The following is a 22,867-nucleotide window of genomic DNA, read 5'->3' as shown; positions in this document are numbered from 1 at the left end:
CTGTACTGTGCCTAAACTGGTCCGTATATGTAAGGGCCTTGTCAATATTACCTGTACAGTGCCTAAACTGGTCCGTAGATGTAAGGGCCATGACAATATTACCTGTACAGTGCCTTAACTGGTCCGTAGATGTAAGGGCCATGCCAGTGCCTTAACTGGTCCGTAGATGTAAGGGCCATGCCAATATTACCTGTACAGTGCCTTAACTGGTCCGTAGATGTAAGGGCCATGCCAATATTACCTGTACAGTGCCTTAACTGATCCGTAGATATAAGGGCCATGCCAGTGCCTTAACTGGTCCGTAGATGTAAAGGCCATGCCAATATTACCTGTACAGTGCCTTAACTGGTCCGTAGATATAAGGGCCATGCCAGTGCCTTAACTGGTCCGTAGATGTAAGGGCCATACCAATATTACCTGTACAGTGCCTAAACTGGTCCGTAAATGTAAGGGCCAGGCCAATATTACCTGTACAGTGCCTTAACTGGTCAGTAGATGTAAGGGCCATGCCAATATTACCTGTACAGTGCCTTAAATGGTCCGTAGATGTAAGGGCCAGGCCAATATTACCTGTACAGTGCCTTAACTGGTCCGTAGATGTAAGGGCCATGCCAATATCAACAGTACGGTGCCTAAACTAATAATAATAAATAATAATTCATTTTATGGGCCGCACAAATATTACCTAATAAATAATCGCACAAATATCAACTGTATGGTGCTTTAACAAATAATAATAAATAATTAATTATATGGGCCGCACAAATATTACCTAATAAATAATCGCACAAATATCAACCGACAGTGGTGCAGGAGGTAGAGATGCAGTTTAGTAATGAGAAGATTGTAGGTTCGTCTCCCTGCTGAAGCGTCTGCTAAAACGACTGAAACTTACCTACTAGTTCTGTGTTAGTTCGTCTCCCTGCTGAAGCGTCTGCTAAATTAATAAACGTAAATGTAAACGATTGAAACTTACTAGTTGTGTTTCTTGACATTACATACCATTTTATCAACTGAAATCTACCTGCTAACTGTGTACCATTTTATTGACTGAAACCTATTAATTGTGTTTCTTGACATGCAAGTGCTGAAAATGCGGCTATTTTTTATCCCGGAAATCGCAATTGCCGATTGACCAATAGCAGCGTGGCCCTTATAGATGGCCTATCTACTGGAAAATGGAGACAAACATACCTCGCAGACAGTGAAGCAAAGGCTTGCGCCCTAAATTGACGTGGCTACCAACGCGGTGGCAGTGCATTGTGGGGCTTGCAGTATAAGTGGTGTGTGCTACATACCGGCGGCCACGGCAAGCCAGCTCTGATAGACTGATTAGATTCTATCTGGGGGGCCAGATAAAATGAGTCCGTGGCCCATTCAAATCAAGGGCATTTTTTACAACATTCAGAGGAGCCGGCGGGCATGATAAAATCACTTGGCGGGCCAGATCTGACCTGAGGGCCTTGAGTTTCACATACATATGTGCTCTAAATTAACACATTATTTTGACAACCCTATTATGAACTGCATATGAAAATCACTGGTCACTGAGTTACACATTTATCCCCGACCAATTAAAATTCATGTTTACTTGGTAATATTTTGGGCAGAATCTGATTGGGTCAGGTGAGAAAAGAGGTGAGGACAAAATAGGCAAACAAAACACTATAAATATCTCTGCATGTGCCTCAGTCAAGCACTTTGAGCACTTGAGCTCATCTAGGACTTTTTTAGCTGCTTTTTGTGTGCACAAATACTCAGCACATTCACTTAAATTGCTGTCATATAATTATGCTTATTTTTAATAGATGGGGAAAAGGTAATGAATCTGTGACTCCTGACTGTTTTGTACTGCTCAACTCATCTTGTTCATACTTGTATTCCTCTACAGTGGTGTATGCTTCCCTAATTACAGCTGCTGCAGCTGTGGTATCATTCACAGTGTGTGGGAACCTTCTGGTAATAATCTCTGTCTGTCATTTTAAGCAACTCCACACACCAACCAATATCCTCATTCTTTCACTTGCTATTGTGGATGTTTCAGTTGGTGTATTTGGGATGCCAGTACATTTCATTTTTTTAATCGAACCATGTTTACTTTTTGAGCCATACATTTGTGCCGTGTACAATATGATTGCATACAATTTAACATCTGTCTCTATATATACTGTTTCCTTCATCTCTATTGACCGTTACTTTGCCCTTAGTAACCCTTTCCTTTACATCAAGAAAGTTTCGGTTTTTGTAGTTTCCATTGTGGTTTTACTTATTTGGGTTCTGTCGCTGTGTCATAACAGTGCACTCATGTATTTCAGAGGAGATTTCACAAAGAAATGCCCAAATAGATGTACTGTTGCTGTCAATGAACTGTGGTCTTTCTTGGATCTTATCCTAGTTTTTGTTTTACCGTGTGCCACCATGGTAACTCTCTACATTAGAATATTTTTCATTGCAAAGAGGCATACAGTCAAAATTAGAGTTGCATTCAATACAGGAAAACAAGCCAAGAACAATAATGTTGCAAAGAGGTCAGAGAGAAAGGCAGCAAAAGTTCTTGGGATTATTGTTTCTGTTTTTCTTGCATGTTTAGCACCATATTATTTAAGCGTTTTACTGATTGACATGTTGCCCAGTTCCTTTGAAACTTTACTTACACAAATACTAACCCTCTTATATCTGAATTCTACTATGAATCCTGTCATTTATGCCCTTTTCTATCGTTGGTTTCAAAAGAGCATAAAAATAATTGTAACTTTCAGAATATGTGCTACTGATTCTTCTTTGATCGATGTACTCTCAGGCAGCTCTTAAGGACTTGTTTTTGTCAGACAGTGAGGGACACTAAATAGTTCTTTCCTCGTTAACAGAATCGAATTCCTTTGATACTGTAATTACACAAATACTAACCCTAATATATCTAAATTCTGACTTTTCATTGATCGATGTACTCTCAGACCGCTCTTAAGGATTTATTTTTGTCAGATAGTGAGCGATTCTCGATCTCGATTCTCGAAGGAGCTATTCAGTATTACCACGCAATTTGACTTATGGGACTGGACACGTTTCAACAAAGCCACATGATGATAGTGTTTTCCAGTCAAAATATGAAAGCTTGTCAATAAACAACTTCTGCAGACGTTGCAGAGATATTCCATTCAGAGGTTTTGGCCATTACATCTGACCGCATCAAAAAGGCATGTAGCCTGAAGACATTGTTTATGCTAAAACTGTATGAAACTGTATGTCTTGTTTGTTTTGCTGAGCCATAAAAAACCTGTAAAAGCATGATGCAATCTTTACCACTTGCTCTTCTGTCAGTCATGAGATGTATGTATCAAATTATCAAACGTTGTATATTACTGGCAGTCTTTGGCCTTGAACAAACGTAATACTACCTCTAAATAATGAGAAACTGTGTCCACTTGTATTGGTTTTTGTTTACTAATAATATAAGTTCAATATTCAATACAGGTGGTGCATGAAACTGGGACATGTTGGTATGACATGGTTATCAATTGCATCAAACACACAAGTTCAAGGAACTGTACATCCACTGCAAAACTCCCCAATTAAGAAGAGGATAATTTAAATCAGTATGCAATATTACTTAAATACCCAAAATATATGTAAAATCAATCTATCGATATAAAAATGTAGGGGTGAAAGTATTTTAAAATTACACATAAAGATCCAAGGGAAGTCTGAGCACAAAAACCAACGAGTCTTAAAAGGACATGGAAACAAATAAAGTTAACACAAATATCTTGGAATGCTGGTTAAAAGCTGTTCTTCAAATTCCAAACTTTCTGTTGTGACACGTACAAAACTAGTGAATCACTCATATGTCTAGTGGTAAACGTAGAGATACTGTAGCATATTATAGCACATTATGTGTTGGTAACGACAGCAGTGCTATGCAGAGTAAATGGGATTGTCTCCTGGCTCTGGTTTACTGCATTGGTCCTGGAACAAGCTGCTGCAACAACATGCTTTGATTAGGCAATTGCAACAGGGCCCAGATAAGCATAGAATAGCCCAGACCAGCGCAGTATGACCGTAATAAAGGTCCAGAAGAAGAAGAATAAGCAAGTGGACTAACACACCGGTCACACCTATGCGTTTGAATGCGTTGATGCGTCAGGGTTAACGGATCCCCATTCACTTTGAATGGGGTGGCGTCATCCTTTGCCTAACTGAATTGTGGCTCCGTTCAGTTCGGCAAAAGGATGACGTCACGTCACTTTGAATGGGGATCGGTTAACCCTGACGCATCAACGCATTTCAACGTATGGGTGTGACCGGGGTGTTAAAAATAAGTACTTTTAAGCAAGTACAAGGGCATTTCACCATTGTTCATCATACAAAGCATGTTGTATATAATATGCCACTCATGTGCCACTATAGGGTTACATGCAACACACAGGCCAACAGTTTCTTTTGAAACATTCAGTGCATTGAGTTATTATGCAAGGCATTTTAGTTAGTTATCTGCACAAGGTTTGTGAAGGACTAACCATGCATAGCCTGTAGCCTGCAGTAGAAAAGTAATATCAGTATAGAGTTATTTGAGGTGCTGCTGACAGGGCCTTCATGTGACTGTAAACCAAGAGAAGAGTGATGTTCGGCTTGGCCAAGTGTGGCATTGTGTTCATGTGTCAACATGTAAATCCTTGGCACAAGGCATAAGAGCATGACAAAATGTGATAAATCCAGGAATATTAATTGTAGGGTGACATCAAAAGCGAGTTGGCTTGGAGTATGTAGTATTTCTAGTTAGGATAACCATATGTTCTACAAGCCCTCTGTAGAGGCCAAAGGAAACCACGTAAGATTTAGGTATTTTCCAGATGCTTATGCAGAACCTATATAAAAATATACATCAATTAAAACATTCCAAATGAGAAAACTCTTGTTTATATTGGTGGCTCTTATGAAACAATAGCACCAAATCAAGCCAGTGTTGAGAGGGGAAAGGTTACCATTTGACCTTTGCAGCAGGTAACATTGGAGGAAAAAAACTAAAACAAATCCAAAGCCAGTCATCCAAATCCCTGAGGAGTGTCACATTACATCATGTAGAACACGAGTGTTTGTCTGCCAACACCTTAAATTGCCAGGGTCCCCTGGGGGATCTCAAAGGTACTGGTACAACTCATTCCCAATTACAGGTGTGTGATGTGTGAAAAGCTAATAACCTGGACAGAGAGGTCATTTGACACCTGCTTGCTTTAACAGCTAACTTAAATTACCTTGTCGATTTACACCACTGGAATATGATGAACACATTAAAGGTTTTCTATTTGTTTTGTGATGGCCATCACAAACCTGCCTGTTCCTTCCTCTGCATATCCACCAACAGCTTAAGCTTCAAAGCACACCTTGTAATACACATTGCATTTTTGAGCCATGCTTTTCAAAACATATTGCTATTAGCACTTGGGCCTCCTTAAATTTCTTTCCATGTTCACTTTTGCTGAAGTTTGGAACAATGACTGATGAATGAAAGTAGTTCACAGTCAATTATAGGACAAAATACATCACCAGGCTTTGCTAAAATAAATTTCTATGAAACAACACTCACATCCACATCCTGTACTCCATCAGACCACTGTTTTTCATCTCCAATATGAATGTCCTCCTGTATCTTGTGGTCACACTTCTATGTACAGTAGTGTAGGAAGTGTGTGTGTGTGTGTGTGTGTGTGTGTGTGTGGGAGGGGGGCATCCTGCATTGTTCCGGTACCAAAGAGGTCCTCTCAATTTGCCCTCAGTGACTATAGAGAGGTTGAACGATTAACTTCAATTTCCCTTTGGGGATCAATAAAGAAATCTATCCATCATGATTTTAGTGACACAAATACATCTCCCATCTACAAAAAGCGACACAGAGTTTAAAGGGACTCAGTGATGTGTTGTTAATGGTGCAGTAATAACCACTAGCAGTGTGTAGTGTAGCAGGCATTTTTGGCCAGCAGGCTTTGCCACATTTCAGAGGAGAGTTGCATGTCCTGTACACAGTCTGTAGGGTGAAAACAAGGAGCAAACACAAGCAGGCCCATCACTGATACAGTTTCTAATTTGAATTACACTCAGACCATGCACCTGACACCACTGAAAGTCATTCATGTCTAAACCTGTCAAATTTGGTCCTTTTTCATTCTAACGGCAAAACTAGCCATCTCATTTTTCTTCATGAGATTCAGTTAGGGTAGTGGAAAAGAAACTACAAAGATGAGTATTATGATCTTCTGTTAGGCAAACATTGTAATAAAATTAAACAGTGGTATCCCTGTTGATTCCGACACACCACAAAAGGCCAGGATGTTTCTCCTATATAGGCCGCAAGGTGAAGCACGAAAAGTGCTTTAGAAAATTAATCCCGTTCCACTCACTGGCATCTACACAATCTTTAGCTTATAAAAAAGAACGAGTCGTGGTTAGTTACCAAAAAAAAGTTCGTCGCTGATTTTCCAGTCGATTGTCTATATGGCTTTGTTTTATGCAGAACTAGAGACTTCAGAGCGTAATACGATTTTTGTCGGGAGCCGTGCCACGGTTCGACACGTGATCATGCTACACCAATGAGAAGGCTGCTTTTTGACAACAGAATGGAAAAATGGCGGCTCCCGTGCGGTTAGAAACATCGTTAAAGATAGAGGAAAACACTTGAACATCCTCAAAATTGGGCTAAATTAATTCTAATTAGTGCTGTATACATAGCCGCGTCCAAGAAGAACAATGAGGCAAATATACGATAATGTTATTTTTATGTTAAGTCATTTAGATCAAGTTTGACATACATGGGCATACACATTACTGACGATCTTACATGGACTGTGAACACCCAGCACACCGAAGAAATCAAGGCAAAGACTGTACTTCCTACGTCAGCTAAGGTGATCTTAACTATGATAAATCATAGGCTTAGATGATACACAAACAATTCCATGCAACATTGTAAGAAGTCATCACAGAAATACAATAATCATCCCAACTTTAGAAATCCAGGGAGGGGGTTGACTTTTCCTCATTGATCTGGAGCACTCACACCTAATTGTAAGCCCTGTCAGACCCTCGTTTGTAATTGTGATTAACATTAAATAAGGGTTAAATACATTATATCAGTAAGACACAGCACAAAATACAGTAGTAATAAGGATAAGTGCAACGGCCCAGTGGTTGAGAAACACTACACTAGGACATCAAGTCTGAAATGCCATCAGCGGTTGCACAGTGAAGAAAAGCCATGTAAATGCTTGAATTCTGAAGTTTGAAGTTTGCCCTTCTCAAATGCATATGTTGATACTCATGCCAATGTGGAAAAACTTCTAAACAAGCTGGGTCTTTAAAACATCACCTGATAGTACATGGCAGGGAAGGTCCACATAAATGTGCCTGACCTTTTATATGTTTACAATATTTAAAGGCATTTTCACTGGCATTTTCATATGCAAAAACATACTATGTGGGAAAACATTTACAAGGTCTTCAACTCTGTTTGTGTGTGTGTGTGTGTGGAAGAGAAGACTGGAGAGAAGCCTCGTGAAGGTGCCCAGTGTGTGCACACTCACACTCACACACATGCACATCCTCATATAGGCTGTAAGGTGAACCCTGTTTCCGTTTCAACCCGCTACACTGTCTGGCATATACAGATGTGGCAGTCATTGCTGTAAGTGTGCAGACAGATTTGCCATGCACTTTATATGTTTTTTTACAGGGACTGGCAACAGGACATGTATCATTGACATTACCAAGGTGTCATCAGCTCTTGGAACCAGTGTGTTTTCAGCCTTGATCGGAATTCAAACATTTTCTGGGTGTGACTCCACAAGTGCCTTTAATGGCAAAGGAGAAAAAAAAGACATTTTCTGTTGCATGTGAGAAAGATGAGTACCTAAAGGCTTTTAAAAGTTTAGGTACTAACTTAAACTTGGAGCAGTCAACATTTGCATTTCTTTGCCAGTATGTATGCCACTTATATGATCAGTCGGCAGCTGATAATGTAAATAAAGCTAGGTTCAAGGCTTTCTGTATGACATCATCAGCCTTGCCAGAATTATCCATTCCCCCTACCACTGATGCCCTCCATCAGCACTGCAAAAGGGCAAACTACCAGGCTGCAATAATGAGGTCCTGTCTCAAACATAATATAAGTGCTCCATCACCTGCTGGATATGGTTGGCAAATAGAGAATGGGAACTTGCATGTCACCTGGATGACTAGAAATCCGGCCCCTGACAGTGTTTTGCATGTGATACACTGTGGCTGCAAAGGTGCCTGTGAGACAGACAGATGTTTTTCTGCAGGATTGTGTTGCATAGTTGACCTATGTCGTTGCTGTAGGAACTGGAAGATAACTGTCCTGACACTGACACTAACAGTGAGGACTGAGTGTCCCTAATCTGTTATTTCTTATTCAGTTTTGTACAGTTTTATATATCATATTTCATGTTTCATAAAGAGTGTTTTTATGGTTCATTAGTGTTGTTTTCATTTGTGGAAGAATGAATGAATGAATGAACAAACAGATGGTCATTGGTATTTACAATTACTGCCTTTTATTGATACATGGAGGTTTATTTGTCACATACATAAAAAATACTACTGTTTTTTCTGTGCGAGTGTGAAGAAAGAAAGATCAAGAAATATTTTTCATAAATAGCAAGAGGGAGTTTAAAGAGCAGTGTGTGAAAAAAGGTGTAATTGATGTTTTATAGTCATTGTGTGTGTTCAGGATAAGGAATGCTTGAGGAAAGAAGCTCCTCCTCAGTCTCTCTGTTCTGGTCTTGTAGCAGCAGAGACGTTTGCCTGACCTCAGTGTTTTGAAAAGTCCATGGTCAGGATGTTAGGAATCCTTTACAATACCTTGGGCGCTGGTAGGTAGGTCTTTTCTTGTAGGTCTCCTGCAGAATATGGAGAGATGCTCTGATGATTCGGTGCTGCAGTCACAGGCTGTACAGTTCCCATACCAAGTGATGCTGTCAGGACACACAGCTGATGGTGCTGAACTTCCTCAGCTGATGTAGGAAGTACAGTCTTTGCCTTGATTTCTTCGGTGGGTGTTCACAGTCCATGTAAGATCCACAGTAATGGGTATTCCCATGTATGTTAAACTTGATGTCAATGACTTAACATAAAAATAACATTATCGTATATTTGCCTCATTGTTATTCTTGGACGCGGCTATCTATACAGCACTAATTAGAATTAATTTAGCCCACTTTTGAGGATGTTCGGATGTTTTCCTCTATCTTTAACGATGTTTCTAACCACACGGGAGCCGCCATTTTTCCATTCTGTTGACAAATGCAGCCTTCTCATTGGTGTAGCATGATCACGTGTCGAACCGTGGCACGGCTCCCGACAAAAATCTTATTACGCTCTGAAGTCTCTAGTTCTGCATGAAACAAAGCCATATAGACAATCGACTGGAAAATCAGCGACGAACTTTTTTTTGGTAACTAACCACGACTCGTTCTTTTTTATAAGCTAAAGATTGTGTAGATGCCAGTGAGTGGAACGGGCTGAAACGAAAACCGTGTTCACCTTACGGCCTACTAGTTCTGCATGAAACAAAGCCATATAGACAATCGACTGGAAAATCAGCGACGAACTTTTTTTTGGTAACTAACCACGACTCGTTCTTTTTTATAAGCTAAAGATTGTGTAGATGCCAGTGAGTGGAACGGGCTGAAACGAAAACCGTGTTCACCTTACGGCCTAATATGCAAGTCTCACCCAAACTACCAATTTCCCTATTCACATGGTATGTATCATTATAATTGTGTTCATTCCAAAGTAAGCAGGAGACTAGACCTGATTTAAATGGTAACCACAGCCAGAAGTGCCATCACCTTCCTCAGCACATTACACAGCATGTAGCCTCTTTGCTTCCATATCTGCTTACAAACATGAATATATATGAGTGGGGGGGTGGGGGGGGGGGGGGGGTGGTGTACGGAGCTGGAGAGTGACTGTCTGAAGGGTAAAAGGAGCGTAAAAAGTTTTGGGAAACACTGCTTCAGACAAAGCACACAGACACTTTTTTGTTTCATGATGATATACTATACTGTATATGCTCCATACTCTATGTGGCAACTCACCAGGAACGAATGAAAGGCAAGCTGTCTGTTAAGAAAGCATTTAAAATCAGCCTTAGGTGAGCAATCTGCATCAGTGACTGTTTGCCTGAAGTGAATCTATTGTCAGTCAGTCAGATATTAAAAAAAATGAAACATCAAAAGATATTAAGAAATGGGCCCAGAGGTACAAAAGTATCGCTATAATCTTGGTCACTAACCCTTCATAGGTCTTAGATAACCTCTCTGGACCTTAAACTAAACGTTACGCAAGAGAGAGAGAGAGAGAGACCAGAGAGCCAATGTCCACTGGGATCAGTGCTTTTCCGACACCTTTAATAATGATCATGGAGGAGAAGCCAAAGGAGATTTGTCATCACACTCATTAATACACACAAACAAATATGTATGCACAGATGATGCTATTTTCAGTCAAAGGCATTAATATGTGTGAAAAGCATTACACAGACCGATGACTTAATGAAGACCGTTGAGATGCTATCAGCAAACTGGCAACCATCAAAACATGATGCAATCATTACAGCTAATGTGTGTGTGTTGATCTATGTGTATGCTCTCTCTCTCTCTCACACACACACACAGGGCCCTTTTTAGTGCCATTTTCATATTGTTGTTAAAATTTAGACTTTATATCATTTAGATTCATATTTAATGATTGTTAATTATAGTGATAGTGTGACTCCCTCCCAAGCAGTCAGACATCAAATGGTTTTCTTTACGGGTTTTAATGAATCCTTTTTGTCCACATCAAACCGTGAAAACTGTAATACACGGTATCAAACATATACATTCACAACGTTAGCTGGTTAGCAAACACAGCATCCAATATAACACAAAGTTAAAATAAATAACAAACAAACAAAAATACCTCGTTGGCTGCATGCCATGAGAGAAAGTCTTCGATCTTCTTTTATGGTCACTGTCTTTTCATTCTCTTATTTCTTCTTCAATGGTCTTAATATTTCACTTTACAAACAAACTCTTTAGCATGTATATAACGACATCTTCTTCTCTGTATGAGTCGCGCTCTAACATAACAGCCCATCTGTTACTATGGTAATGATACAAATACAAAAACACTCCAATCATAACCTATACAAAATATTAAAACCAATGCAGTGGCAACAGTTACACTCCCACCAAATCACACAAACTTACACTGAGATTTCTTACGCATACTGACTGTTGCAGTTAAACCTTAAACACCTAAAAACATTACACATCTATCATTAAAGATTAAATAAAGAAAGCAAAGATAAACATTAAACTTATTTCATAGAATGAAGAGAAACATTAGAAATATTAAACGGGGTCTGCTTCTAGCAGAGTAACTAACTTATGTACAGGTCTCTCCAAGAAAACTGTGTTAGTTGTGGATTTACCCTTTTCATTAAATGTGGTGTCACTAACTAACAATCTGACCTTTCTCACCCTATCATCTGACCCTGGATAAACTTCTGTTATTCTGGCCAGCTTCCATTCATTTTGTGGGGTTTGATCATCTTTTAAAAGCACAATGTCGTTCACTTTCAGGTTTCTTCTGTTCTTCTGCCACTTTTGTCTTGGTTGTAAACTCAAGAGATATTCCTTTTTCCATCGAATCCAAAATTCATTGGCTAGATATTGAACTCGACGCCACCTCTTTTGAAGATAGAGATCTTCCTTGATGAATTGTCCAGGTGGAGGAAGAATGATGGTGGACTTCATTGTGAGAATATGATTCGGAGTCAAAGGTTCAGGTGAGGATGGGTCATTCAAGTGTTCAACGGTAAGTGGTCTGCTATTAATGATCGCCATCACTTCATATAGAAAGGTTCTGAGAGATGAGCTATCAAGTCTTTGTGCTGATTGGTCAAGAATGGCAGTGAGAAGAACACTTCTTATAGTTTTAATTTGCCTCTCCCAGACACCACCCATATGACTTGCCGCTGGAGGATTCATCAGAAATTCACATCCTAGAGCCTTCACTCTGTCTTCATCCATTCCTTTCATGAGTTCTGCAAACTCTCTCCTTGCACCAATGAAATTGGTTCCTTGGTCACTTCGAAGTTGACGAACATTTCCTCTTATAGCAATGAATCCTCTTAAGGCATTGATGAATGCATCAGTCGTCATGTCATCAAGCATTTCTATGTGTATGGCTCTTGAACATAGACAGGTGAATAAAAGTCCATACATTTTAATGTCCTTTCTTCCGTCTTTCACATGGATCGGACCAAAGCAGTCGATGCCCGTGTAGGTGAATGGAGGATTTGTTTCCATTCTATCTTCAGGTAAGTTACCCATTTTCTGTTCTTCGGTACATCTTCTGTACTTTCGACACTTGACACATTTGAAGATGTGTGACGATACTGCACTGCTGCATCCCAGGATCCACAATCCATTAGCTCGCAGTTCGTTTACAGTCATTCCACGTCCCTGATGATGAACTCTTTCATGGAAGTGCTTGATGAGTAGGTCTGATATGTGACTCTTTCTTGGAAGTATTGCTGGATGCTTCACATATGGGTGTAAAGTGGCTTGACTTAAACGTCCTCCCACTCTTAGGATCCCTTCTTCGTCCAAAAATGGACATAACTTGTACAGCTTGTTGTGCTTTGTCTTACAAATCTCTTTCTGTACTTTCAAGCTCTTGATCTCATCTGAGAACGCTTCTTCTTGAACTAACTTAATGATTGCAATTTCTGCTTCTTTCCTTTCTTCTAGGCTTGTACTTTCATTGGTTCTTTGCTTGTCGGCTTTGTGTTCTTTAACTCGTCGTTTCAATCTGGCAACTGCTTGCACTACCCTTGACCAGTCAGAAAACTTCTCAAGGCGGTCCAAAAATGATCTGATCTCCCTTGCCTTAGTACTCAACACAAGAGCCTTGCGGAGCTCAGGTTCATCTTCCATAACTTCTTCCACTTTGCGTGCTCTGTCAGGTAATTCCTTTTGCCAAAGAAACTTCGGTCCGGAGAACCAATTGGAGGTCTTCAGTTGCTCTGCAGTCAATCCTCTGGACGCATGGTCGGCCGGATTATCCTCAGATGCAACGTGGAACCATTGTTCCGACTTCGTACTTGACTTAATTCTTTGTATGCGGTTGGCTTCAAACATTTGAAATCTTCTTGCATCATTGTTTATGTAGCCGAGGACGACTGTAGAGTCCGTCCAAAAGTATTCTTGCAGATCTTGGATTTCCAATTCATTGCGCAGCATGTCACTTGTGCAAACTGCTACTACTGCTGCACTGAGCTCCAGTCTTGGTATTGTTGTCACTTTGGTTGGTGAGACTCTTGATTTTCCCATTACTAGAGCGCAGTGGACTTCATTGGACTCATTGATGACTCGCAGGTAAGTACATTCACCATATCCGGAGGTGCTTGCATCGGCAAAATGATGAAGTTCATGACCCTTAATATTCCCAAAACTTGAAGGTAAGTAGCATCTTTTGATTTCCATTTCAGCTAGATTGGGTAGGTCTCTGATCCAGGACTCCCACTGGGGCTTAAGGTTTACTGGAACTTCATCATCCCAGCCAATCTTTTCTCTGCACATTTGTTGGAGAATTTGTTTTCCAATAAGAACAAAAGGTGCCATGAATCCTAAGGGATCATACACGGAGGCTACTGTAGAGAGCACACCTCTTCTGGTGAGTGGATTGGACTTTACTTGAACTCTGAATCTGAATGAATCAGAAGTGATGCACCATTCAACTCCAAGCACTCTCTCCATATGAGGTAAGCTCAAGGCCATGTCTTGCTCTTTGATTGTGGCACGTTCTTCTTCTGGGATGGATGCCATCACATTCTTGTTATTGCAGACAAACTTGTGGAGTCTTAGCTTGCCACTGGAGCAAAGTTCTCTTGATTCCTTGACTAGCTGGATGGCTTCATTCTCAGTGTGAACACTTGCCAGACCATCATCTACGTAGAAATTTCTTTGAATGAAGCGGATGGTGTCTTCACTGTATCGACCCTGCCCTTGTGCCGCCAGATGTTTCAGGCCAAAGTTGGCACAGCCAGGAGATGAAGCTGCTCCAAACAGGTGAACTTTCATCCTGTAGGTTGAGGGTGTGGTTTCCAGATTGCCACACTCCCACCATAGGAATCGTAAGTAATCCTGGTCTTCCTTTTTCACATGAAACTGATGAAACATCCTTTCAACGTCACACATTACTGCGATGGAGCCTTTTCGGAATCTACACAGGACACCCACTAACATGTTTGTCAGGTCAGGTCCGGTGAGTAGATGATCATTAAGAGATGTTTCCCGAAATTTGGCAGAACAGTCAAATACAACACGAATTTTCCCTGGTTTTTGTGGATGATAAACTCCATGGTGTGGAATATACCAAGCTGGGCTGTTGTCAATTTCCTCCTCAGGGACTTTCTCTGCATCGCCACGTGAAATGATGTCGTTCATGAAGTTCATATAATCCTTGTAGTATGCTTCATTCTTCTTTAGTCTCCTTTGAAGATAATTAAGACGATGTGTTGCACATATCTTGTTGTTTGGTAATTTTGGTCTTTCCTGTTTGAACGGTAATGGCATTTCGTAGTGCCCATCATCCTTTTGTGTGATGTTTTCTTTTATCGTTGACAGGAACTTGAGATCGTCTTGAGACACAGGATCCTCTTCTCCAGCTCTTTCTGAGAAGTCTGACTCCAGGACCTTTAGGATGTCTGAGGGGGTTATTTCTTTGACTTTGGTTCTATTCACATAGTGAACTTCAGTTTTCAGATTGACAGAAGGGTTAACTCCTGGTGTCACTTGCCTCACTACTATGCGATGGCTGATTCCGATGGCATCTTCATAATCTACACGGGCATTCCCATGACCGACAATGCTCCACCCAAGGTCTGTGCGCTGTGCATAGGGCTCATTTTCTTTGCCAGACACAACTTCTCGTGGGAGTAAGGCTTGAGAGCAGTTGTACCCAATGAGCAGACCTACTTCACAGTCTTGTAAAGGTGCCACATCATCTTGGAGGTGTTCTAGATGGGACCAAGCTTTGGCAGTTTTAGCTGTTGGAATGTGAGTTCTGTTGGCGGGAATAAAGTCACGTGTGTAGGTTGGTGGTAAATAGATCTTCTTGTTTGAGTAAAAGCCACGGACTTGAAGGTTGTTTACTCTCTGCGAGCTTACCAGTGTTGTTCTTGAAGTCATAGTAGAGAGTTTTAACTTGACTTGCTCTTTGTCTGCCTCCAAAGCATTAGCTACTTCACTAAGAACAAAGGTTGTGTCACTTTGTGAGTCCAAAAGAGCATATGTAAGTACTTCTTGTGATGGTTGAGCGGCAGATGACAGCCAGACGGGAATTATTGCAGACGTTTGTTTATTAGTTTCCTTAAGGATTACTCTATGTGAAGTAGCTACTGCAATTGTTTCACGTTGTGTTGCTTGGGGCATTTCCCTACTCCATTCCTGCCTTGTAGTCGACCGGTCTTGACTTGGACTTGGTTGGCCTTTGTCTCTCTCTTCGTGCAGACAAGTAGGATGGTGTCTGTTGCATGTGTCGCAAACGCTCCTTTTGTTGCAACTCTTTGAGAGGTGACCGGGCTTGAGGCAACCGAAGCACAGCCTTTCAGCTAGGACAAACTTGACTCTGTCTGAGACTGTTTCTTCCACAAACTTCCAGCATTTGAGCAAAGTGTGCCCAGTCTTCTTACAGAAAGTGCAGGTTTTCACAGTCTCTTCATTGGAGCTTGTAGTTAGTGTCTTTGCAGTAAAACTTTGATATCTTTGCTGTTTTGGCTTTTCAAATTCAACTTGTTTCAGTGACTGCAATGATGTAACTGGGTTACAAGCAATTTTCGCTTCTCTTATCAGAAATTTGACAAACTGACTAAAGGAGGGGAACTCACTGCTTTTTTCTTCAACTTCTATGACCTTCCGATTCCATCTTGCAGTAAGCCAGTCAGGTAACTTTGACAGAATTTTTCTGTTTTCATTGCAGTCGTTCAGAATCTCAAGGGCTTTGATGTGGACCATTGCGGCCTCGCAACTTCTGAGAAAATCAACAAACTCTCTGAGCTCAAAGCTCTCCTTAGTGCCGATCCTGGGCCACGCTTGGAGTTTTTCTCTGTATGCCATTGCAACTGTAAATGGGTTTCCATATCTTTCCTCCAAAATCTCCCAAGCAGACACATAGGCAGATTCAGTCCCAAGTAAGAAATAGCCATCCAGTGCACTCTTGGCTTGTCCACTTATATATCTACGGAGGTAATATATCTTCTCCTTCTCTTGAATATTCTTCTGGCCTATCAAAGTTTGAAAGGACAGCTTCCAGTCACTGTATTTTAATGGATCACCACTGAATACTGATGGTTCAGGAGCTGGGATTCTGTTGGCACTTAACGCATCTGCCAGGACCTTGACAAGCTCTGTTGTGCTTTCACTCGTGGAGGTAGTGATGGCTTGAGGGGAAGGAAACACAGGCAGGGGCAGGTGTCTTGTGGTGCTCCGCAGCTGGTCATCTGCAACCCATCCATGGCCTAGGATGTCTTTAGGATCTTGACTGTACACCTGCATTCTTGCTTGCGCTGCACTGAGCTCCTTCATGGCCTCCAAATGCTGTATTCTTCTCCGTCTTTCCTCAAGAGTTCTCTGTATAGCTGTGTGCTCTTCTTCCAGTTGAGTCTTCATTTCAGCATCCTCCTCTTCTCTCTTTATTCTTCTATTCACCTCTTCTGCGTCTTGTTCTAAGCAGCGCTTTAGAGAGGCGGCCTCTTGAGCAGCGATCTTCTTTTTAGCCTCTGCTTCCAGGCACTGTAATTCCAATTGTTCTCTTTCTTGTTCTTGTAACACTTTCAGAACAGCTTGGCTTGCAGCAGCGTCTGCGGCAGCTTCTTGATGTTTCACAGAAGACCTGTTTGAATACTCTGAGGCGCCCTTTGAGATAGAGGAGACAGTTCCGAATTCACTCACACTTGAGTTCCAAAGAGAGCTTGCATCTGGCCAATCTTGTTCTTCTCCCTCTGGCGTCTTCCCACTCAGACGACTCGAGGCTTTGGATACGATGAAGCTGGAAATCTCTACACACCGATCCACTCTTCGACGCATGTCATGGTCTGGTGTTGTGACTTCGCGCAGCTCTTCATAAACACGCTGGACATCTGCACAAAGGCCTCTGGTGTTGTCAATGATATCATTAAGCAGACTGTCAGCTAATGGCTCTGCTGATTGTGATAACGGCTGCTTAGCGAATTTAGCTTGTGTTCTCCATTTTTGGTAAAAGTAGTGAAATCTTTGTTGCAGTGGTTTCATTTTCTGTTCTTGCATTTCTTTGCCTTTTTCTGTTACATTACGGATTCGTTCACTGCGTCTTGGCTGAGGCACTTCCTCTAGTTGGGCTTCAGTGTGACTGACTTGATCTTCAGCCGGCTCATTTTCACTATCCCTAACTGTATCCCTTACCTTGGTTGGAGACTGACTAGGCTCTGCCATTATCAAAGGGTCTTGGATATGAATGTAAATTGTTAATACAGCTAGAACTCTGAAGTATAATAAATGTGTGGAAGAATTGCTAAAACTTACTAAAATGTGTATTAAATGTATCTGCAGTGTCTTAATATTTAAACTGAAAATATATCATTGGCTATGATTACCAATAGCAGTAATGAAAATCAAAATGCACTTAGAAAAATGTATGAACACTTATTGAGAACTTCAACATCAAATGACAAATAACCTTCAATTACAATTACCACAAAACACACTTTGAATTGGTATATTAAAAAATTCAAAACTAAAAAGTATGTACACTACCACTTTAAGCCTCTAGCTTCTTAAAACTGGCTATACAGTAAATGGCAAGATTCAGTTAAACGTACTGAGCAAATAAATTGCATTTACCACTCACACAACAGTCCTTCAATTTAAGCCTACACATAAACCTTTAAGCAAACTTTAACAAAACCCTCTTCTTTGCCCACTCTTATTAGTGTCCAAGTTCTTATGTCTTTGCTTTCAAACAATTGCTCAATCAGTGTATGTGTGTGCGTCTTCAACTGTGTGAAAGTGCGTGATTTCGACTCATCTGCCTGTCATTTGACGAACGTTCCAAGCACCGTAACCACCGTAGAGATTAGTTCGCTAGTCTTGGGACTTCTTGCTGCTTCGCCCACTTGCGTCGACGAACAGTTCGAGTTTTCACTGTGACTCCCTCCCAAGCAGTCAGACATCAAATGGTTTTCTTTACGGGTTTTAATGAATCCTTTTTGTCCACATCAAACCGTGAAAACTGTAATACACGGTATCAAACATATACATTCACAACGTTAGCTGGTTAGCAAACACAGCATCCAATATAACACAAAGTTAAAATAAATAACAAACAAACAAAAATACCTCGTTGGCTGCATGCCATGAGAGAAAGTCTTCGATCTTCTTTTATGGTCACTGTCTTTTCATTCTCTTATTTCTTCTTCAATGGTCTTAATATTTCACTTTACAAACAAACTCTTTAGCATGTATATAACGACATCTTCTTCTCTGTATGAGTCGCGCTCTAACATAACAGCCCATCTGTTACTATGGTAATGATACAAATACAAAAACACTCCAATCATAACCTATACAAAATATTAAAACCAATGCAGTGGCAACAGTTACAGATAGCATATTTGTATTTATAGTTTGCATTTCAGTTTAAAATATGCTTAGTGCTCATGCATCGCATTGTTTGGAATAATCAGAGGTTGCATTGTTTGGAATAACCAGAGGTGAGCTGTGACGTAGCGAGCTCACGCATTGATGTATCAACTGTCACTTTGTTGCGCCTTCAGAATTTCAGTAAAAGACGGAGCGGACAGTTTTTCTACCGTTGTTGAAACACAGTACACGCATAGACTCGTTTTCTTTCCGTCTAAGAGTGGTTAATCAAAGAATATGATAAGAACTATATACTGACCAAAAGAAGGGAACTTTTTGCCACTACAGCCCTAATTTAATTGATGGCCAATATGGCCGGCAATATACAAAGTCCATGGCAACCCGACCTAAGGGTAATTTCATAACTTCAAAAATAAAACGTTAAATCAAACATTTGTTTAATTGAGAGAGTCCTTTTTTCTTTTCTAAATGTAACGGGGGAACAGGCAGTCTAGACCGACTGCACCACCCAGTTTACAGAGATGGGACTCTAATTTACTCTAGGTACTCAGGGTCTTAGTTTGGTGGGAGCAACACCACAGATTCATCCAGACAACAATTTCCGATTAAAAAAAATATAATATTTCTTACAAACTTGGTTTTCTAAAAGAAAGATACACCATGACAGTTATTCAAGTCCTTGTGTAGCAGTCTGTGGGCCACTGCCGAAAGGCGTCCACAGGAGGTTTTCATACAAGTCTGTCGCATCCGCCACACCACACACGCACACACACACACCACACTGCACCGCAACTGGGCAGACAGGAGGGCCTGGCACGAGGCACACCACTACCTCCAGAGGGTAGTCTGACAACCCCAAGGACAGGCAGATGTCAGACAAGGGCCCAACCCCAACTACGCCGTCAGATTCAGGAAGTCTGGCTGTCCACCCGGATGTCCAGATGAGAGTGCTGTCCTTGTTTTAATGGCCCATGACACCTGGCACAGTGGTATCTCCTCCAGAACGGGCTCTTCGCACTAGAATAATTCAGTTTAAAATAATCCACAGAATGTACTGGACTCCCGTTTAACTGTACATGGTCAAGCTCACTACTGCCCTAGGGTGCTGGAAGTGTTCAGAAGAAGGCACATTTACTCATCTGTGAGTCTGTGGATCCTTTTCCACGTGACCTGCATTCAACGAATAATATCTGTTTCCTTGGCTGAGCCCATGCAACAGTCCCGATGCGCTGCCACGAGAAAATTAACAAATCTCTTTGTGAGAGGACTCGTTACTCTAGTCCTTGTAAGGATTTGTTCAGAATGAACTAATTGTTCACGAACGACACATCACTACGGCGAAAATGGAAGAAACTATTGCTAAGCTTAAAAAGTTCTCAAGCGTGAAATGATCAATGATGGAAGGCCAATGCCGGAGCTAAAAGGTATGCTTCACACGACGGGACAGAAGATAACTCGCTCTTTTCAAACAGAGTGGTACTTCCGAAAAGACTGGCTGCTTATTGTTTAGCCTAGTTGCACATCTCGTAGCCTACTGTTGTTCATCTTTCAAGGTGCATTAAGGATTAATAGCTATTCGCTAAAGGTATGCTAGCAGCTAAAACTAACGAAATCTCTTGAAATGTGCTGACTTTGACATTATGACAAACTAATTACTCAACGACTGTCCTTACACAGTCAAACATCAATCATGTGCAACACAAGACTAAGCAAGACGGCAAATAAGCTACTTACTAGATCGGCAGAAGGTAATCAAAGTCAGGTCAGCGGGCATCGTCAGGCAAAACTACAGAACGCAGTTATATGCCTATCGACCCTGCTATGCCATTGGCACGGACGCAATTCTCCATATTAAAAGTCATTGTAGCGCCCCAATTTTTTTTAAGCTGTTATTTTAAGGTTAAACTGCTTATCCTAACCCTAATCCTGAAGCATAATTGTTGCATATTGTGCCTTTAACGTTTTAGTTGGCTAGGCTACTTTTAAAAAAGACATCATGAAGCAGTACACTATGGCGCCAAGGCGAAAATATAAAACACAAAGAGAAGGTTTTGAAGTTTGCAGAAGAACATTTGGGAGAAAAGGCAGGATAGAAGTTTAATATAGACCCAAAACAAATTCAATACTGGAAGAAGCAGAAGAATGAATTCAATGCGGCCAAAAAGATCAGAGCCCGACTAGCAGGTAGAGGTAGAAAAAAAGTTAGCCTGGATATGGAGACCAGCCTGGTCGAATGGATTTTTTCATTCCGCTATAGGCATCCTAGAGTAACTAGAAAAATTATTTGGAAATCTTTTCCCCCGTGAGTGACAGTGGAGACCATAACTTTGTGGCAAGCAGGGGCTGGCTCCAGAAAATTCTCGAGCGCAATGGGTTTTCAGTGAGGAGACGTACAACAGTGTCTCAGAAAGACCCAGACCAAGTGGTTGAGAAGCTGGTTCCCTACGTTGACTACGTTGGAAAAGTAATCGCCTCCCAAAAAAATTATGGATAGAGACATAATTGCCATGGACGAAACAGCAGTCTGGTTTGATATGCTGTCATCCACAACGGCCAAAAGCGTGGCTTTAAAAACTACAGGGCATGAGAAGTGCCATCTCATAGTGATCCTGGCTGCCAAGGCGGATGGTACCAAACTTAAGCCGCACATCGTTTTCAAAGGGGCTGTGTGTGAAGTGGCTCGAATGCAACAACAGAAAGTCAGCACTGTGATTTCAACTTCTGCGAATGGCTGGATTAACGACAGCACTTGAAATGGGTAGTCGCTGCCTGGGCGAAGCTGGGCAAGGACATGATCCGAAAGTCCTTCAAAGTTTGTGGACTGACACTGAAAGATGACGGGAGTGAAGATGATCTCATCCATTGCTTAAAAGCGGGACAGCTATGCGCCCCTGGTAGGGACGTGCTTGCGCAGGCGCAGTCATTAAGCAGACGCTTTTGTCCAAAGCGACGTACAAGGGAGAGAACAATCAAGCTAAGAGCAATAAAACCTGGTGTAACAATAAATACTGCTTTTTTTTTCTTTTCAAGGAATAGAAAACGACATAGAAAGAAAAAGAAGTGCGGGACTGTCACTGCTTAAGTGCAAGTTAAGCCGAGGTGCCAGTTAGGAAGGGAGGGACGCCCATGCTCTGGTAGTGCTAGGCAGGTCATTCCACCAACGTGGAACTACAACTGAGAATAGTCTGGATTGCCGTGCTTGCACAGGCAGCAGTGCTGGCGGCAGAGAACCGCACGCAAGTAGCCCAGGATGAGGAGAATGACGAGGAGGAGCTGCTTAATAATGAACTTGTTGTTCTCGATGATGAGGATGGGAAAGAGGGTGTGGATGGGGACGCCGAGTAGCTGTTGAGCTTTGGAAGTAGACCTAGAAGTATTATGTTTAGATGTAGGCCTATTTTGCAAGGTCCATCTTGTTCGGAGTTTGTTTGCTCCATTTGACCGTAGCTTAATGGCTATGCCCATTCAGATGTTGCTTATGAATTTGGTAGGTGCGTAATATTAAAGACTAGGCCTAAGTCCTGGCCTTTTGGTTTAATTTGGGTTGTCTCCTGTTCGTTCTGTGATTGCTGTCCTTTGACGGGACCAGATGTTTGTTACATTGACACTGCAAATAATGCGCTACGCGATAAACTTTTCATTTGGCCGAGTGAGATTTTTGACTTGCTTGATTGTTATTGAGAACATTGGAAAATATCTGCAATTAACGATGTAGCTGAGACTGAGACTATGGTTTATTACTGATTCATTTCTAAATGGTTAGTCTACAGAAAGTTGATTAGCTATAGGTCTACCGGTTTCATTCTATCGGTAGCCTATCGGTAAATGGCTGCAGAAAGTGTTGAACGCATATGCAATGAATGATATTAGTCAATGTAACTATGCCCATTATCAAACAGAATACAGAACGATTTAATTGAAGCAGTCGGTAAGGTGATTAGAAAATATATAAACAATTAGATTAATGCAGCAACTTTTGTTGCAGGAGAAGAACACGAAACAACGGATGTCACACAAAAAAGCCCAGATCTTTGTCATTTTGCATTATGTGGCTAAAAGTGAGGTGGCCTGTAAAGTGAGGGAGGCGTTTTGGGGATTTGATGATGTGAGTGATGTAAACTCTCTCTGTGTGTCTGAGTGCTAGCATGCCTGGCCAGACAGGAGATAGC

This window comes from Sprattus sprattus (assembly GCF_963457725.1).
Source record: "Sprattus sprattus genome assembly, chromosome: 2".
Taxonomy (NCBI): domain Eukaryota; kingdom Metazoa; phylum Chordata; class Actinopteri; order Clupeiformes; family Clupeidae; genus Sprattus; species Sprattus sprattus.
Note: the sequence above shows the minus strand (reverse complement) of the source record.